The following is a 19,697-nucleotide window of genomic DNA, read 5'->3' on the forward strand; positions in this document are numbered from 1 at the left end:
GTCTGACACAACTGAAGCGACTGAGCATGCATAGTTATACCTTGATTAGCAGCCACCTTTTCACCAACAGACTCTTAGAAGTTTCTAGACCCACCCCAGAGGAAGAAGACTTGTCACTTTCTCTCTGTTTCTTAACTTCTGAGTTCCTTCCTGTGACATAGCTTGGCATTAGATTCCTTCCCAGAAGATTGCAAGCACTTACATTTATTTATTTTCCTAACACATGGGTTCTTTTAAAGTTATTATTGAAATACTAATGAAAGGTGAGTGATTAAGCCACATTAAGTTGCCTTCATTCTATTTTGTACAGGTTGGTGCAGTTTGCTACAGTGTTATGTTTTAATCTTTAACAAGAATCAGGTTGAAGATGTTCATCTGGCATGGAGATACATTAATTATTTGCATTCTTGGCTATATACCTTTTATTAGAACCAATTTTAATTTGAGTAATTTTTCAAAAATTACAAAAGTAACACATAATTATACTCAGTGTAGCCAGTAAAACTATCCAAAGATTGATACAGAAAAAGTAGTCTTTATTACCACCCCCAACTCCCAGGTAGATGATGTTAACATCTGGGGTGTATCTTTTCACACTTTCCTGCATGTTCATACCAATTTATACAGACATGCATACACAAAATAGGTTGGCCAATTATATAAAAATGGGTAACTTATTTTCCTTCTTAAGCAATACATCTTGAACAACCTTCCAGATCAAGATAAACAGATTCAACTCATTTTTAAATAGTCACGTATTTCATAGGAAGGCTGTACCATAATTTATCCAAACATTCTACTACTAATGGATTTTAACAGATTGTTTCCAGTTTTTTACCTTGAAAATAATGCTGCAGTAAGAATTCTTGGACATATGATATTGAATATTATTACTGCTATTTCTATGGTATAGATTTGTATTATTTTTCTGACTCACATAATGACAGCATTTCAAACTTAATAGATGTTGCCAATTTACTTTACAAAAATTTGTGGCATTTTGTTAGCAGTGCCTGAGAGAAACCATTTTCCTAAATATGCAACAGAAATGAATATATTGCTCTTTAAATATATTTGCTGGACTTCCCTCATAGCTCAGTTGGTAAAGAATTAACCTGCAATGCAGGAGACCCCCGATCAGTTCCTGCGTGGGGAAGATCCACTGGAGAAGGGATAGGCTACCCATTCTAGTATTCTTGGGCTTCCCTTGTGACTCAGTTGGTAAAGAATTAACCTGAAATGCATGAGACCCCCGTTCAATTCCTGGGTGGGGAAGATCCACTGGAGAAGGGATAGGCTACCCACTCTAGTATTCTTGGGCTTCCCTTGTGGCTCAGCTGGTAAACAATCTCCGGCAATGCAGGAGACCTGGGTTTGATCCCTGGGTTGGGAAGATCCCCTGGAGAAGGGAAATGCTACCCACTCCATTATTCTGGCCTGGAGAATTCCATGGACTGTATAGTCCATGGGGTCACAAAGAGTTGGACACAACTGAGTGACTTTCCCTTTCAAATATATTTGCTGATCTGATGCATGAAAAATACTATCTTGTTTAATTTGCATTTCTCTGATTGCTGCTGAGATTAAGTACTTTTTAGAAGTTTATGAAACCTTTTGGATTTCTTCTTCCAGGAACTAATTGCCTAAGTATTATGTGTGTGTATGTGATCTGGCAACTTTAAAAGTTCATTTTCATTGGAGTATAGTTGTTGTACAGTGTTGTGTTAGTTTCTGCTGTACAGCAAAGTGAATCAACTGTTCAGTTCAGTCGCTCAGTCGTGTCTCACTCCTTGCAACCCGTGAACTGCAGCACACCAGGCCTCCCTGTGCATCACCAACTCCCAAGTCCACCCAAACCCATGTCCATTGAGTCGGTGATGCCATCCAACCATCTCATCCTCTGTTGTCCCCTTCTCCTCCTGCCCTCAGTCTTTCCCAGCATCAGGGTCTTTTCCAATGAAGTCAGCTCTTCACATCAGATGGCCAAAGTATTGGAGTTTCAGCTTCAACAACAACTATAGGTATATACGTATATATATCTCCCCCCTTTTTTGGATTTCCTTCCCATTTAGATCATCACAAAGCGTTGAGTAGAGTTCCTTGTGTCATGCAGTAGGTTCAAGCCATTTTTCTATTGAGTAGGTTGTCTTTTATAAGATCTATAATATAGGTATATTAGTTAATATCAAATCTAGCTAAGTAAAAAACAGAAAATTCCAAAATAATATAAAACTTACTTCTCTTTCATGTAAATGAAATATAGAAGCAAAAGTTTCAAAACTGATATGGCAGCTGTTCCCACAAAGTCTTCAGGGACTTACCTTCCAGCTCATTACACTGAACTTCCTAGGTTGTGACCCTTGTTTTCCTGGTCTCAGGTGACAATATCTGCCTTTTCAGGCAGCAAGATTGAGGAAGGAATGAAAAAGAGGAGAGACGAAGGGCACAATGTTTCCTTATATAATCTGTAATTCAAATCGTGAAATATTGTTTATGTAGAAAAGTCCATAAGACAATGTATAGTTTAAAAATTATTTTAAAGAAACAGCCATGCAAACTCCACTCAGAAACAGAGCATTACAAGAATTTCAGGAGCTCTCTGTTTTCTTTTCTAATCACAATTCTCCCTACAGGAAACATCCTCCTAGATCTAGAGATTACTATAATCCTGACTTTATGATAATCATTGCCTTGCTTTTCTTTAGAGTTTCACCCAAGTACATACTTCTAAATGATCCAGTTTTGCCTATTTTTCAAATCTTACTGTTTGTGTTAGCTTGGTTCTTGCTTCTTCTATTCAGTGGGTGTTGTTGTATGTATATATATTAATTCAATTTCATTGTTGAATTACTACCATCATATAAATATACCTCACTTGTTTATCCATTCTACTATTGATGGACCTTTGGATTGTTAGTTTTGGGAAATTACAAATAATGCTGCTATCAACATCCTTGTATGTTTATCTTAGTACATATATACCTTTCTCTAGGATATAAATTTAGGAATGAATTTCTTGATTATTGAGAAATGTGTATATCTTCATTTTTATTAAATAATGCCAAACTGCTTTTCAAAATGATTGTACCAATTTATGTTCCGACCAGTAGCATTTGAAAGTTCCTGTTGCCCTGTATTCTCACTGACCCTTATCAATTTCATTCTGTTTGAGAATCTGGTACATATCTAGCTGTCTCTTCAGGAAGATTTCCATAAGCTGCCATGTGACATCTCTGTTTACACCTCATTGACCATGCCCTAGTCACGTGGTAAGTCCTATCTGTAATAAAGGTTAGAAAATTCAGGTTTTACTCTGGACTGTCATCTGCACAGTCACAACTTGGAGATTTTTTTATTAAAATAAGGAGAGAACAAATTTGGGGACATACATAGTAGTCTCTGCCACATTAATAATTATTTAAAAATAGCTAACTTTTATTGAGCACTCACTGTGTGACAAACACTATTATAAACAATTTGCCACTCTTTATAAACTAGATACCATATTACAAACTCCAATTTACAGATAAGAAAACTGGGACACTGAGAACTTAAGTATCTAATTAATTTATTAATGAGTAGTGTTAAGCTAAAAAGTATGAGACAGAATTGCAAACCCAGGTAGTCTGGTTCAGAATCCAGACTTTTAGCTAGGCCATACATTCTTTAGAAGGAATATTTGTTCTTGGTCTGCTATATGTTTTGCAAGGATTCTCTCCCTGCTTATCTTTGGGAAATTTATAGAAGTTTTCTTTTATATCTACATTGGATTTTACCACATCTGAATCATCTATATTTTATCTCAGTTGTTAATGTTTCTGCATCATTTCTAAAATTATGCATATAAGAGAATCTTAGGAAAATTAGTTTTCCCTCTAAGTTTTAATTCACCATTATTTGCACCACTACTATTTTGAATCTAGGTGGAAATAAATGCTTAGACACACTTGAATATAAACTAAGTTGATAAGCTATAAAGGAAGGCGGGGGAACTCCCCTTCTATCTAGATTAATTCCACACTTCTGTGGAAATCTCCTGTGATGATGTTAAGCTTCATTGTTGCAGTCATGCTGTGCTGTTGAGGCCATAGCAATAATGTTTAATGTTTTTCAGAACATACTTTATATGCCAGGCCCAGTATGGAAGCACTGAAAAGGCAAAAACTAAGGAAAAAATCTTTAATAAGCTCACAAATCCTTGTCTGAAGTTACTTTTCATCTCTTCGGATAATTCTGTACACTGTTGCCAGGATGATGTTTCTAAAACAACTTACTGAGAATATAATTCTGTTATATACTCTTTCATCTTTCTTTTATTTTTTTTAAATTTTATTTTATTTTTTAACTTTACAATATTGTATTGGTTTTGCCATATATCGAAATGAATCCGCCACAGGTATACATGTGTTCCCCATCCTGAACCCTCCTCCCTCCTCCCTCCCCATACCATCCCTCTGGGTCGTCCCAGTGCACCAGCCCCAAGCATCCAGTATCGTGCATCGAACCTGGACTGGTGACTCGTTTCATATATGATATTATACATATTTCAATGCCATTCTCCCAAATCTTCCCACCCTCTCCCTCTCCCACAGAGTCCAAAAGACTGTTCTATACATCAGTGTCTCTTTTGCTGTCTCGTATACAGGGTTATTGTTACCATCTTTCTAAATTCCATACATATGCGTTAGTATACTGTATTGGTGTTTTTCTTTCTGGCTTACTTCACTCTGTATAATAGGCTCCAGTTTCATCCACCTCATTAGAACTGATTCAAATGTATTCTTTTTAATGGCTGAGTAATACTCCATTGTGTATATGTACCACAGCTTTCTTATCCATTCATCTGCTGATGGACATCTAGGTTGCTTCCATGTCCTGGCTATTATAAACAGTGCTGCGATGAACATTGGGGTACACGTGTCTCTTTCCCTTCTGGTTTCCTCAGTGTGTATGCCCAGCAGTGGGATTGCTGGATCATAAGGCAGTTCTATTTCCAGTTTTTTAAGGAATCTCCACACTGTTCTCCATAGTGGCTGTACTAGTTTGCATTCCCACCAACAGTGTAAGAGAGTTCTCTTTTCTCCACACCCTCTCCAGCATTTATTGCTTGTAGACTTTTGGATCACAGCCATTCTGACTGGCGTGAAATGGTAAAATCTGAAATCCTTAACATGGAACAGCTATTCACTCAACCCCATTTACATTGGAACCTCGAACCACTTGCCATTCTCTGAACATCCCGCACATCCTCCCGCTCCCAAGTCATTGTTCCTGCTGTTTTATTTTGTTTTCTAATCACAGGTTGAAGCAAAGCAAAGTGAAGTCGCTCAGTTGTATCCAACTCTTTGTGACCCCATGGACTGTAGCCTACCATGCTCCTCCATCCATGGGATTTTCCAGGCAAGAGTACTGGAGTGGGTTGCCATTTCCTTCTCTAGAGGATCTTCCCTACCCAGGGATTGAACCTGGGTCTTCCGCATTGTAGGCAGACGCTTTACCTTCTGAGCCACCAGGGAAGTCTGTTTTATCTTGTTTTCTAATCACACATTGAACCCTATTTATTCTATAAGGTTCAGTTTAGATGTTTCCACCTCCCATTGATAATATTGGAATTGCTATGACTAAAGTCACTGAGTCATGTCTGTCTCTTTTGTGAACCCATGGACTGTAGCCTGCCAGGTTCCTCTGTCCATGGAATCTCCCAGGCAAGAATACTAGAGTGGGTTGCCATTTTTTTCTCCAGGGTATTTTCCCAACCCAGGGATCGAACCTGCATCTCCTGAACTGGCAGGAGGATTCTTTACCACTGAGCCAAAAGGGAAGCACAATCTTGGAACTGGTTGTTACCTTTTCCACACTTAGAGTTGTCGTCAACATCCCGCTTTAGGAAATTTTCATGCTTTGCATTAAATTTGTTTTGTGTCTGCTTCCCCAACAGACCACAGGCTTCTTGAGATGATAGACCATGGACCTTGTCTTAATTATATACTTTGTAACTAGTACAGTGCTCCATCTGGAGTAAGGTCTGAAATGAATATTTAATTCAGTTAAAATCTGGCACTAGGTTATTTTGAAATAATAGCTATCAAGATTTTGTTTGTTATTCATTTTTAGGTTTTCTATGTTTTTGTAAGAGCACTAATGTGTATGAAATATTACAGCTACACACACACCAGCCAAAGTGAGCATGGTATGACTATGGCAGATAATCATCTTGAAACAGAATTGCAGATTAGTCTGAAACTGATCATGGAGAAAATCTGGATATACGGAATGAATTAACATTGCATAAATGTGTTGCATAAGTAGCTTATTGTCTTGCATTTGCAAATTTATGGGTGTAGCCTCACATACTATCTTTTGATCAGCAAGGAACTACTTCACATAAATAGATTGAGTCCAAACATTTTAGCACAACATATGTCATCTAATTAAACTAGTAATAGTGCTAGAAGAGAGCTGCGGTAGTATCGGCATGTAAAGAGATTTTCACAAGTATGGAAGAGAAATCTAACCTTTCATATTCATGTAGTTTACTCTGTTTTCACATAAAGAAGCCAAATGTTATTGTAGCTTATATTTGCAACATTTGTCTCTGGAGACACTCTTAGTATTTTTCTGTTCCACATATCCAACTTCTGAACGTTTTTCTAAGTATGAGCTGTCTCATATCACACAAGCTCCCTGGCTCTTTCACACACTGAAAATTCACAAAAGCTGTGTTTCTGGCCAAGGTGAAAACTTTATCCATGCTTATACTTGACTCCATACCCTCCAAAGGAGACACAGGCGGGTGTAAACAGTTATGCTGTTGTCCTTTTCCTTGGGGAAAATGAAAAAGCTAACTCTATACTTTAACATAAGCCTGGGTAACGTTTACCCTAACACCTTTCATATTGTTACCAAACCAAACTTGGATCCTTACTTACTTGCCTTAGTGCAGTAAAGCCTATCTACGGACACCAGGTTGTGGTGAAGAAAAGTGCAGCATTTATTGCAGGGTGGCCAAGCAAGTTGTTCAGGACAGCTAGTGCTCAAAAAAGCCAGAACTCCTCCCGCCTCCCCCTGCCCCCAGGGGTTTCAGCAAGGCATTTAAAAAGGCAAGGTGAGGAAGGGACATCCCAAGGTATGTGATCAGCTTGTGCACAGTTCTCTGATTGGTTGATGGTAACAGGGTGATGTCACATGGGTTAACATTATTGATTCTTAGGCACCAGTAGGTTGGGGGCTACATGCTTATGATCATCAAGTAATTAATTTCTTCCATTTGGGGGTGATTTTAGCATCTATACAACAGCTCAGGAAATGTGCATCAGCTACTGTTATCTAAGTACTTCAGAGAGGATATGGGGGAGAAATCTGCCTGGGAAAGCCTCGAAAGGTTCTACTTAGTTACAGTATCTTATGGTCCAGTGAGTTTAAAATTTGCCCAAAATTACACAGGTAGGTCCAGAACACAAGTCTTCTGACTTCCACCCAGTGAGGTGTAATTGTTCAGTCACAGATTTGTCCATCATCTATTTTGAAGCACATATTATGTGGAGGAACCATGCTAGTTGGAGAGAGCAAATGATGCTACTCTATCAACGTGGCAGGGAAAATAAGACATTCACATCGATAATTAGTTATTCCCTGAGAAAATTAATGTCCTGAGAGGTATGGGAATATAAAAAGGAGATAATGCTGTATTATTTTAACAAATAAAAATTGATTAGATAACATTTAGATATTTCACCAGATTAACCACAACTGTGGAAATCTAGCTGTTTGAACCACAAAAGCCATCACAGTATTACTATGTACCTAATGAAAAATGAACCAACTTATAAAATAAATAACTTCCTAAGGGCTAAATTTGCAAATTCAAGCTATAATTAGTTACAAGAAATGTCACAGATATCTATGGTAGTGTCATCCTTATAAAAGGTGGGAAAACCATTGCTTCTCTTATTCTCTCCAAAAGAAGTCTTAAAGTGGTCACGTATGGATGTGAGAGTTGGACTATAAAGCAGGCTGAGTGCTGAAGAATTGATGCTTTTGAACTGTGGTGTTGGAGAAGACTCTTGAGAGTCCCTTGGACTGCAAGGAGATCCAAGCAGTCTATCCTAAAGGAAATCAGTCCTGAATATTCATTGGAAGGACTGATGCTAAAGCTGTAAGTCCAATACTTTGGCCACCTCATGCAAAGAACTGACTCATTGGAAAAGACCCTGTTACTGGGAAAAATTGAAGGCGGGTGGAGAAGGAGACGACAGGATGAGATGGTTGTATGGCATCACCAACTCGATGGACATGAATTTGAGCAACCTCTGAGAATTGGTGATGGACAGGGAAGCCTTTTGTGCTGCAGTCAATGGGGTTGCAAAGAGTTGGACACGACTTAGTGAACTGAACTGAACTGAATGTTGTTTGGGGTATCCTTGATTGTGTTTATACTGTATATTTTAAAAATAGAGAAGATAGGGCATTTAACTAAATTTGATAAAAAGGATATTACATTAATAGTTACATTTCCACATGTAGGAAAAATAATTTTATGGAAAACTGAAGGTAAGCTTTTCCCATAAGTCAAAAGATTTTATAAACAGCAATTCTCACCATTTCATATTTTATTTTCCTTATTTTTCTATTTATTTGAATATCTAATATTCATAGATATTCCCACCATCCAGAACTAGCAAATAATAAATTTTTGTATCAGTTATTTCAATGAGGTTTTCTTTTGTTTTTTAGTAACAAGAGATGTAGTTAAAGTCTACTTTTTTAACCTATCTCTATCCTATTCCTCAACTTCACTTTCACACCACTTCATATTTTAACTTTAGACCCAGTCTTGTGCTTTAGGATATAAATTAACTTAACAAATAAATTTTTTAACACCTACTTTGTGCTCAGTATGTACAAAGTTAATGGGCATTTAATAAACTTGTATTACCTTTTATAGGAATAACAAAAAGAAAAATAGCTGGAAGCAAAAACAACTAACACTATTTGACCAGCTTCTCCTTTAAATAATTTCCTCTTTTGGCTTCTGTCTCACCTGTTCTGTACTTGGTCTCTCCATGATTTGAGGAAAAAATAAGAAAACTACAAAATAATCTCATTGGTTCCAGTATAAATATATGCTATGCAACTTCATCTAGTCTTTCAATGCCAATTATCAGTTACTATTTCCTATCATTTTCTTTCTATCTATGTATCTATCTACCTACCTATCTATCTAGAGAGTCAATATGTGCCAGCAATGTTCTAGATGTGAGAAATAGCCTCAAACAAGACACTGTCCATATCTTTAGGCCCCTAATCATATTCCAACAACACCTAGACCAGAGGTATTTTTGTCTCCCAGGGGGCATTTAAGCATGTCTGGAGACATTTGTGGTTGTCCCAACGTGGGGAAAGTGTGCCACAGCCATCTAATAGGTAGGGGCCAAGATGCTGCTAAATATTCTAAAAAGGAAAATTAAGTCCCACACTTCCCTAAAAGAGAATAAATTATCCAGTCCAAAATATCAATAGTGCCCAGATTGAGAAATCTTGATCTAAACTAACTAAACTATTTCTACACTTTTATAGTCATATATATAAAACCTACTGCGTTCCTTGCAGATGATGTCACATTCTTCTTGAATTAGAAGCTGCGTTCCTTCACTTTTGTCTTTTTGTCTCAAAATGTCTTTGTAGCCTCATTTGGCATTTTCTTATTCTCTTCTTTCTATGGACAAATATTTCTCTTTTAAGACTGTTTTCATTCAATATTTATGCCCTACCTTATTCCCCAAATAATGCTACATACAAAAATGCATTCTGTATCACGGAATAAAGACAGATAAGAAATCAGGCAAAGAATACTATTCCCCTTGGATTCTTTTTCTCATCCCCACTCACCTCCTCCAGAATTTAGTTTGTAGCTTATTTCCTGTCATGTACATCTTCATTCTATCAGCCATACTGTATTTTCATTCTGTGTCCAAAATCTGCCTAATTATATTCTATCCTAAGATATTCTCTGAAACTGATTTCGATCTTCTTTTCAACTTTTCTGTATCCCCTAGGACTCCTAGACTGCAGTAGTTTTCTCCTGACTGTTCTCCTAGCCTCTGATCTAGGCTGCACAGTGCTTTAGAATTTAGATTATGTCTACGATTTCCATCAGAGCCCTTCAGTAGTCAGCCAGTGCTTATACATTATGACTATGCCATATCAATCATCTTTAATTTACAGGATGCTGTGCTTGGAACTTGACTTAAGTTAGTAGTATCTCCATCATACAGATGAAAAACTGAGGCTTAGAAAGATTTGTTTGTTGTTTAGGCACTAAGTCATGTCCGACTGTTTGTGACCCTTTGGATTATACCCCATCAGGCTCCTCTGTCCATGGGATTTTTCAGGCAAGAATACTGGAGTGGATATTGCCATATCCAGGGGATCTTTCTGACCCAGGGATTGAACCCACGTCTCCTGCATTGGCAGGCAGATTCTTTACTGCTGAGGCACCCAGGAAGCCTCTTAGAGAAGTTAGGTGATGTCAGAATTATATAGCTAGGGAACACAGGGCCAGGATTCAAATCCATGGCAGCATTTTGTCAAAATTATACGTTTTACTGAACTTTTCCTTCCCTAAGGAATCACGTCCGAACTCCTTAGTTCAGCCTTCAGGATTCTGTGTGATCTGACTCCACACTTTTTCCAGTCACTGCTGACCTTCGTCTGTCCCATACTCTTGTTAAAGTACTGTTGTCTTCTTCATATTCTCATTGCTTTTCTTTCCTCTATTTGCTTTTACTCATATCCTAGCCTCTGTCTATGTAATCCTTCTCATACAACTATAAAGGCCCAAATACCCACCCACCTTTCAAGTCCAGCTCAAGCTTCCCAGATTAATTACCTAATCTTCTCTGATCCTTTCTTTTTTTCTCCCTGGTAGAGCTTTCCTCACTTTCAAATTTTGCTATTACTAATCATATATATGCTATTTCCCACCTCCCCCCCCCGTCCCCCACCTTACTCTTATGTCCACTAGAGCAGGGAACTTGTTATGATAGCAATATAGTTTTGTGTAGAATTTCACAGAAACTGTATTATATATGCTAAGAACATCAATAAATGTTTGTTTGTTTGACTCTAATCTGCATAGTAGTTCTCCAAGTTTTGATTTTACTTTACAAAAGATAAGGGAACAGAGGATCGGAGAGATCAAAAGGACAAAACTGTCCTAAGCACTAGCCCAAGAGTTATGTCTCCAGTTAAGTGTTCTTTTTATTACACTACCAATGGCTTCTGAGTTTGGTTCCCCCCATATAGTCTAGCACTGTATGTTGGTCTGAGTAGTTATTAAATATGTGCTGAATGAATGAGTAAGTGTCTATTAAGAACATATTCTTTCAGTTTGAGAATCATGAAAGATTTATTGGCCACCAGGAATAAGAGCACTTCAGGATGTCAATCATCCCCATACATGGTATTTATTGTTCATTTAGGCAGAAGGAAAACAAACCCTCCCATTCTGATAAAATATCTTAGGTAACATTATGTTGAAGTCTGTGTCATCCTCTCAGAAACACCAGTGCCACACACCTTTAACAAACAAATTTTTAAATGTTATTTAAAATCAGCAGGTAGGAAGAAACTGGGAGAATAATTTTTCAGTTTTTGCTTTTCATTTTTATGTAGCCTAATTTATCATTTTCTTTCTGTTTCTGGTTTTAGGGTCATGTTTAGAAAGGTAATCTCCATTCCAAAGATTCAAGTGTGTTTTCTTCTACTGTTTTAATCATGTCATCCTTTACATTTAGAATCTCTGGTAAGTTCCCCTGGAGAAGGAAATGGCAACCCACTACAGTATTCTTGCCTGGGAAATCCCCTGGTGGGCTACAGTCCATGGGTTCGCAAAGAGTCGGACAGGACTGAGCAGTTAAGCACTAATTTAATGTTTTTCTTATATAGTTTAGTGAGTTATTTATTCATCTTCCTTTCTGATTTTAAATTATATACTCCCATATGCCAAGTTCTTATATATGTATAAATATATAGACTTTCTACATTTGCCATTTGTTCTATTGATGGTTTACTCCTGAGCTGTTTTTATTTATTTATTTATATTGTCTTAATTATTAAAGTTTTAGTTTCTGGCTGGCAATCTCATTTACTACTCTTCTTTAAAAGAAATATTCATGGATACTCTAAGGTTTATTCTTAAAAATGAGCATATGAAATATTTTGTCAAGATCCCACATTTTAAAAAAAACTGGGCTTGTGATTGAGATAGAATAAAAACTTATAGATTAGTTTGGGGAATTACATATTTTAAAACAGAATCTTCAAAATCAGAAACCCTGATATGGTTTCTCATTTATTCAAGTTTTCTCTTATTTCTCCCAGTACTTTTACGACTCTCCAATTTCTGTGTATTTGTATGCACGCACCCTTTAGTAAAGCATAGTGCTCTAGAGTACGGATGCAGGAGTCAGATGGCCTGGGTACCAAACTTAGCTGTCCCATTAACTAATCACGTAACCTATTCACCTTTGCCGCATTTTTCCCTCCTGTAATATGGAGACAATAATAATAGTGCCTCCTAGGGTTATTATGAAGATGAAATGGGTTAATATATTAAAAGTGCTTAAAACAGTACATAGCACACAGTAAGTACCATCTAAGTACTGCCTAGTATTTTATGTGTTTATATACTGTATGCATTTCATGTTACATACTAAATTAGTGCTTTATACATTGTTATCACAAATGAGATCTTTTTTCCCTATTATCTTCCTTTGGTTTCTACTTTATTAGTTTTGATTATAGAGAACAATCTCAATAAAACACTACACTGAAATTTTAGCCTCCAGAGGGCCCTGCTTTCCTGTAAATTACTGTCATTTTTCTTCCTTCCTCTTCCTCTCTCCCTTTTTCTTTCTCTCTCTCTTTTTAAACTTTAAGTTGTATATCATAATGATTTGACTTACATACATCAAGAAACTATTATCGCAATAACTTTAGTGAATATCCATCATCTCATATAAACATAAAATTAAATAGAAAAAGATATTTTTCCTTATGATGAGCACTCTTAGGATTTACTCCTTAACAATGTTCGTATATAACACACACCAGTGTTAATATATTTATCATGTTGTATGTTATATCCCTAGAACTTAATCATCTTACATACAAAAGATGGTGTCTTTTGATCGCCTTCATCCATTTCTCTTTCCACCTGCCCCCTGCTGCTCACTGGTAAACACAAATTTGTTCTCTTTTTGTATGTGATTGTTTATTTGTTCATTTTTGAAGTGTAATTGACCTACAATACTGTGTTAGTTCCTCTTAATCTGTCTGGTCCTAGACGTTTGTTTGTTGGGGGTTTTTGATTACTGATTCAGTTTCATTACTGGTAATTGGTCAGTTCATATTTCTATTTTTTTCTGGCTTAGTCCTGGGAGATTGTACATTCCAAGGAATTTATCCATTTGTTCTGGCCCTCATGAGGCCAGGTTTTGGGGCTAGTGCTGTCGCTGTCTTGGGTGATGCTAGGTTAAGGATCTCCAGTTGCAGGGCCCTATGGCCCTGGGGCTAGTGCCTGTGCGCTGGTATGTGGGGCTGTGTCCTGGGTCCTTTGGTGGATGGGACTAGGTACTGGGGAGACTGTGAGTTCAGGAAGTCTTAAGCCAGCCAGCCTCCTGGTAGGTGGGGCTGTGTTAGTTGCATGGCCTAAGTTGTCCCATACATACTGACAGGCTGGTAGGCTGAGCCAGGTGTCAGCCCTAAGAAGCCAGACAAAGGATTCTAAAATGGTGCTTGCCAGCACCAGTGCCTTTGTGGTAGAACAAGCTCCCTAAAATGGCTGTTGCAAGAGTCTATATCCCCATGGTGAGCTCCAGTTGCTTCACCATGGTCAGCACATGGGTCTAATCCAGGCTTCTTTCAGATTACTCCTCTGCCCTGGATCCCAGAGCTTATGAGATTTTGTGTGTGTCCTTTAAGAGTGGAGACTCTATTTTCCACAGCCCTCTGGCTCTCCCAAAAGAAAGCCCAACTGGCCTGCAAAACCAGATGTTCTGGGGGCTTGCCTTCCTGGTATAGAACCCGCAGCCTGGGGAGTTCAATGTGGGGCTTGGACCCCTGTCCCTTTGGGGGAACCTCTGCCGTTGTTATTATCTTCCTGTCTGTGGATATAGATCTTGACTCTGTCTCCACCCCTCCCACCCATCTCATTATGGTTTCTTCTTTATATCTTTAGTTGTAGATCTTTTCTGCTAGCTTTCTGATCTTTCTCGTCAATAATTGCTCTGTGGTGGTGGTTTACTCACTAAGTCGTGTCTGACTCTTGTGACCCCTGTAGCCCTCCAGGCTCCTCAGTCCATGGAATTTTCCTGGCAAGAATACTGGAGTGGGTTGCCATTTCCTTCTCCAGGGGATCTTCCTGACCCAGGGATTGAACCTACATCTCCTGGATTGCAGGCAGATTCTTCACCACTGAGCCACCAGGGAAACTGCAGTTGTAACTTTCACATGCCACTGAGAGGAGGTAAGCTCAGGGTGCACCATATTGGCCACTCATCTCTCCCAGAGTTTCTTTTTTAAGAATTTTTGTGTCATTTAGAGCTAAGTGATGAAACAGAAAATGTATGTCTAATGCTTCTGAAAGATCAAGTAAAATAGATTAAAAATCAATAGCTGGTCCATTACATGCATGCTCGTGCTCAGTCGTGTCCAACTCTTTGTGACCCTTTGGACTGTAGTCCACCAAAGTCCTCTGTCCATGGGATTCTCCAGGCAAGAATCCTGGAGTGAGTTGCTATTTCCTCCTCCATGGGATCTTCCCCACTCAGGGATCGAACAAATTCTTTACCACTGAGCCATCAGGGAAGTCTCAGTCCGTTAAAAACTAACAAATCAAACAGTCATCTTGCAAAACTGATGAAAGAGAAAATAGCAGAAAATGCAAACAAACAAAAAAAACTCCTGGAATTAACATAAAAATGTGAACATCCTAAAACTTTAAAATTGTGAGACTACTCAAGGTTTACTCTGTCCATAAAGAGAAATTTTTGACAAAATAAGGTATTATCTAAGAAAAGTATATCATGAAAATACATGAAGAGGCAGAAATTGAACTCATTAATAACTGAAGAAATGAGAAACACTACCAAAGTTCTACCTCTGAAAAAGGCATCAGGTCACAATCCTTTTAAACCTGGATTCTATGAAAACTTTTAAGACAGTGTTTTTTACAGAAAATTGAAAAAGGTGGAAAACTTGATAACTCATTCTATGAGGCTAATGTAACTAAGAAACCAAATTAGTGAGGAATAGCAGAAGAAAGGAAAAAACTATAGTCCAATCTTACTAATGAAATAAATGTAAAAATTCTAAATAAAATACTGGCAAACTTAATTAGGGCTTCCCTGGTGGCTTAGAAGGTAAAGTGTCTGCCTGCAATGTGGGAGCCCTGGGTTCAATCCCTGTGTTGGGAAGATTCCCTGGAGAAGGAAATGGCAACCCACTCCAGTACTCTTGCCTGGTAAATCTCATGGACAGAGGAGCATGGTAGGCTACAGTCTGTGGGGTCGCAAAGAGTTGGACATGACTGAGCAACTTCACTTTACTTTTCACCAAACTTAATATAACAGCATTTTAAAAGTTGAATGTACCATAACCAAACAGATTTTATTCAAGGAAAGCCAATCTGTAGTTGACAATAGAATAAATGGTAAATAAATAAAGGATGAAAAACTCCATTTATAAAATACCTACAGTGGTTCAATCCCTATGTTAAACCCTTTGCTGCATTTTTATTTAAGTCTTATGTTACCTTTTGAGACATGTCTTAATGTAAAGTGCATTAACATGAGTCATTTATGAATTATAGATAAATAAGTATATCTTTAAATATATTAAAGCATTTCCAACTACCCCAATTTGCTACTTTGCTCAATCATCTCTGCCTAGAACATTTTCTTCTCCATCCAGGAAATTCCTACTCTTTTTTAAAGACTCAACTCATGTCCCTTCTTGGTCTCCTTTTCTGACTGCTCCCTACCTGAAGCTAAGAAGCTGCTTCTCCCATATACTTTTACAACACCCTGTATTCACCTCTATTACAACACTTATCACAGCTGTTTTGTAATTACTAGTTAACTTGTTTGTCTTTCTCACCGAACTATGAGCTCTTGAAATAGAGTCAATTTATTTGTTTTCTGAAAGACTTGCACATTAAAAATCTGGCAGAATCAACTGAGAAATAAACACAGAATCACTGGAAATTAAAATGTTAGCTAATTAAGATTAAAGCTGTATTGGAGGACATGATTTTGATGTGTGTGTAAACTGGACTTCCCAAATACTTCACCTGATAATTAAACTTCCTTTTCCTATTACCTGCAAAGCTGGGCAACTTCAGGCCTCTCTGGAAGATATAAGCTTCTTACCAGAGAACAAAGTGGTGTTAACCTTCTCTGTAGAGCCCAGGAGATGCTAAGCCATGCATGTCCCATTTCCCAAGTGTTTTAAATTCAGGCACTCTTCTCATGGGTAAGTGAGGGGTGAAGAGAAAGCCAGGAGTGTTATTCTGAAGTTCTACATGGAAACATCAAGCCAGGAAAATAGATGATACCTCCTAGTAATGGCTACCTAACTTAATATTTTCCCTTAGTACTTAGCTGTCTACAGTTTTGAGAGAAATTTCAGTTGCAGCAACTATGTTTCGCTTAAGTGCTGTAACTTAATTAGCAGGCTTCTGTTTTTAATTTATGATTTTATTTTCTTGCTTCTTCAAATTTCTGTTAGAAAGGTTGTGCTCAGTCACTTCAGTCATGTCCAACTCTTTGCAACCCTATGGTCTGTGGCCCCAGGCTCCTCTGTCCATGGGATTCTCCAGGCAAGAATACCAGAGAACGTTGCCAGGCCCTCCTCTAGAGGATCTTCCTGACCCAGGGATCGAACCCACATCTCCTGCGTTTCCCATATAGCAAGCAGATTTTTTGCCATTGAGCTACTGGGGAGGTGGAGTAGAATAAATAAAAATACATAAAATTTCCTCACACATTTATTTGCATTCTTTTCTCTGTATTTTTTCCTAGTTAAAGTACTGAAGAGGCACTCTTAACAAAGTGAACTGTTTCTTGTGTAGCCTCATGAGATTGAATAATAAGGAACTGTCATCTCCATGTATCCTGGATCTATTCAACCTAATGTTGAATATTTAAAAATGTCTTTTTTTTATAATAGGCATTCTGATATGTTTTGTTAACACTGGCAGAGAGGGAGAGGGCTGGCAAAAGCCAGAGAGTAGGGACACTCTTGGAATATGCATTCATTCACTTACCATTTACTTCAGTAGCTTTTTTCTTTGCTACTGATTCAACTGGGAGATAAATTCTGCATATCTAATATACAGCATAGTGATTACAGTCAAAACTGTATTATATACTTTAAAGTTACTAAAAGACTAGATTCTAAATGTTCTTAACGAAAAATGAAGTAGTTATTATGTGAATGATGTTGTAATATATAAAGTATCAAATCAACATATTGTACACCATAAACTTAGACAATGTTATACGTCAATTGCATCTCAATAAAAATAAAATGAAGATATATATCATTATTTGTTTTTATCTGTTGGTGGACATTTAAGTTATTTCTAGTTTTTGGCTATTCTGAATAAAGCTGCTATTCTTGTTTGTGTGCTAGTCTTTGTATGGCTGTGTTTACATTTCTTCTGGGTAATAATCTAGGAGTGAAATCTTGATGTTATGGTTTGTGTATGTATAAATTTTCTGTTGTTGAGAAACAGTTGACATATAATATTGTATTAGTTTCAAATATATAGCATAGTGATTCAATATTTGTGTTTATTGCAAACTAATCACCTAAGTAAGTCTAGTTAACATCCATTGCCACACATAGTTACAAATTTTTTTCATTATAAGAACTTTTAAGATTTATTCTCTTAGCACATTTCAAATATACAATATTTCAAATATATTTTATATATATAATGCTTGTATTGCTTGCTTATCCAAGAACATTGTATTGCTAATACAATATTATATGTACAATGTACACATGCTGTATATTATATCCCCAGGACTTATTTATCTTATTTTTTGTAACTGTTGACCAACATAACCCATTTTGCCCACCCTCTAGCTCCTGCCTCTGCTGCTGCTGCTGCTGCTGAGTCGCTTCAGTCGTGTCCGACTCTGTGCGACCCCATAGACAGCAGCCCACCAGGCTCCCCTGTCCCTGGGATTCTCCAGGCAAGAACACTGGGGTGGGTTGCCTGTTCCTCTGGTTTTATAAGTTCAGTTTCTGTTTGTTTTGTTTTTTAGATTCTACATGTGAGATTGCATGGCATTTGTCTTTCTCTAACTTATTTCACTTAGCATAATGCCCTCAAGGTCCATACATGGTGTTGTTGATGGCAAGATTTCCTTATATAATGCCTGAATAAATATTCCATTGCATGTATGTACCACATTTCTTTATCCACTCATCCATCAATAAACACTTTGGTTGGTTCCATGTCTTGGTTATTATCAATAATGCTAAAATGAACATGGGTGCATATATCTTTTTGAATTAGTGTTTTGTTTCATTTGGATAAATAAGAGTGGATGATATGGTAGTTTTATTTTTTGAGAAGCCTCCATTCTGTATTGTGTAGTGACTGCACAAATTTACAACCCCGCCAACAGGGCATGAAGGATTCCTTTTTCTCCACACACTCACCACCATTTGTTATTTGTTGCCTTTTTGATAATAGTCATTCTAATAAGTGTGAGGTTATATCTCATTGTGGTTTTGATTTGATTTCCTTGTTGATTAGTGATGTTGAGCATCTTTTCATGTGCCTATTGGCCATCTGTATGTCTTCTTTGGAAAAATGTCTATTCAGATATTTGTCCACTTTTTAACTGGCTTGCTTGTTTGTTTCAATGTTGAGTTGTACAAATTCTTTGCATGTTTTGATATTAACCCCTTTTGGATATACACTTGCAAACATCTCCCTTCAAATGTGTGGACTTTTTGCTTTGTTGATAGTTTCCTTCACCACACAAAAGCTTTTTAGTTTGATGTAGTGCCATTTATTTGATTTTGCCTCTGTTTTCCATGCCTGATGAAACATATCCAAAAAAATATTACCAAGACCACTGTCAAAGAGCTTACTGGCTTTGTTTGCATCTAGAAGTTTTGTGGCTTCAGGGTCTTTAATACATTTTGAATTTATTTTTGTCCATGATGTGAGAGGACAGTCCAGTGACTCTTTTGCATGTAGCTTTCCACCTCTCCCAAAATCATTTATTGAAGAAGTTGTCTTTCCTCTGTTGTATAGTCTTGCCTCTCTTGCCATAGATTAACTGCCCACATAAATGTGGGTTCGTTTCTGGGCTCTCTATTCTGTTCCGTTGATCTATGATTCTGTTTTCATGCAAGTACTATACTGTTTTGATTATTAAAGGTTTGTAATATAGTTTGAAATCAGAAGTGTGATAATTCCAGCTTTGTTCTTCCTCAAGACTGCTTTGACTTTGGCTTTTGAGAGCAACTTTCATAAAACCTTAAATTTTATTGAGGTTCTTATTGCCCATCTTCTCTTCTTGCATCTTTTCCCCCTATATTTTTGTCTCTTAATCCTTTTTTTCTTAGAATATTTTCTTTTTACTTCTATTTCTCATCTTTTTCTTGACTTT

General features: G+C 37.3%; 1 long non-coding RNA gene and 1 other non-coding gene across 2 annotated transcripts in view; one reads left to right on the plus strand and one right to left on the minus strand.

Moving 5' to 3' along the window:
* The window catches only part of LOC133253159 (uncharacterized), a 101,607-nt gene extending 82,447 nt beyond the window's left edge, over nt 1-19,160 (plus strand). The window contains exons 3-4 of the long non-coding RNA XR_009738213.1: nt 14,342-14,527; nt 18,154-19,160. This is a non-coding gene — a long non-coding RNA (uncharacterized LOC133253159). The remainder of the gene's footprint in view (nt 1-14,341; nt 14,528-18,153) is intronic.
* Nucleotides 5,445-5,516, minus strand: TRNAC-ACA (transfer RNA cysteine (anticodon ACA)). The gene has a single exon. It is a non-coding gene; the product is annotated as a tRNA-Cys (tRNA).
* Nucleotides 19,161-19,697: the final 537 nt, after the last annotated feature.

Source organism: Bos javanicus, chromosome 8 (assembly GCF_032452875.1).
Source record: "Bos javanicus breed banteng chromosome 8, ARS-OSU_banteng_1.0, whole genome shotgun sequence".
Lineage (NCBI taxonomy): Eukaryota > Metazoa > Chordata > Mammalia > Artiodactyla > Bovidae > Bos > Bos javanicus.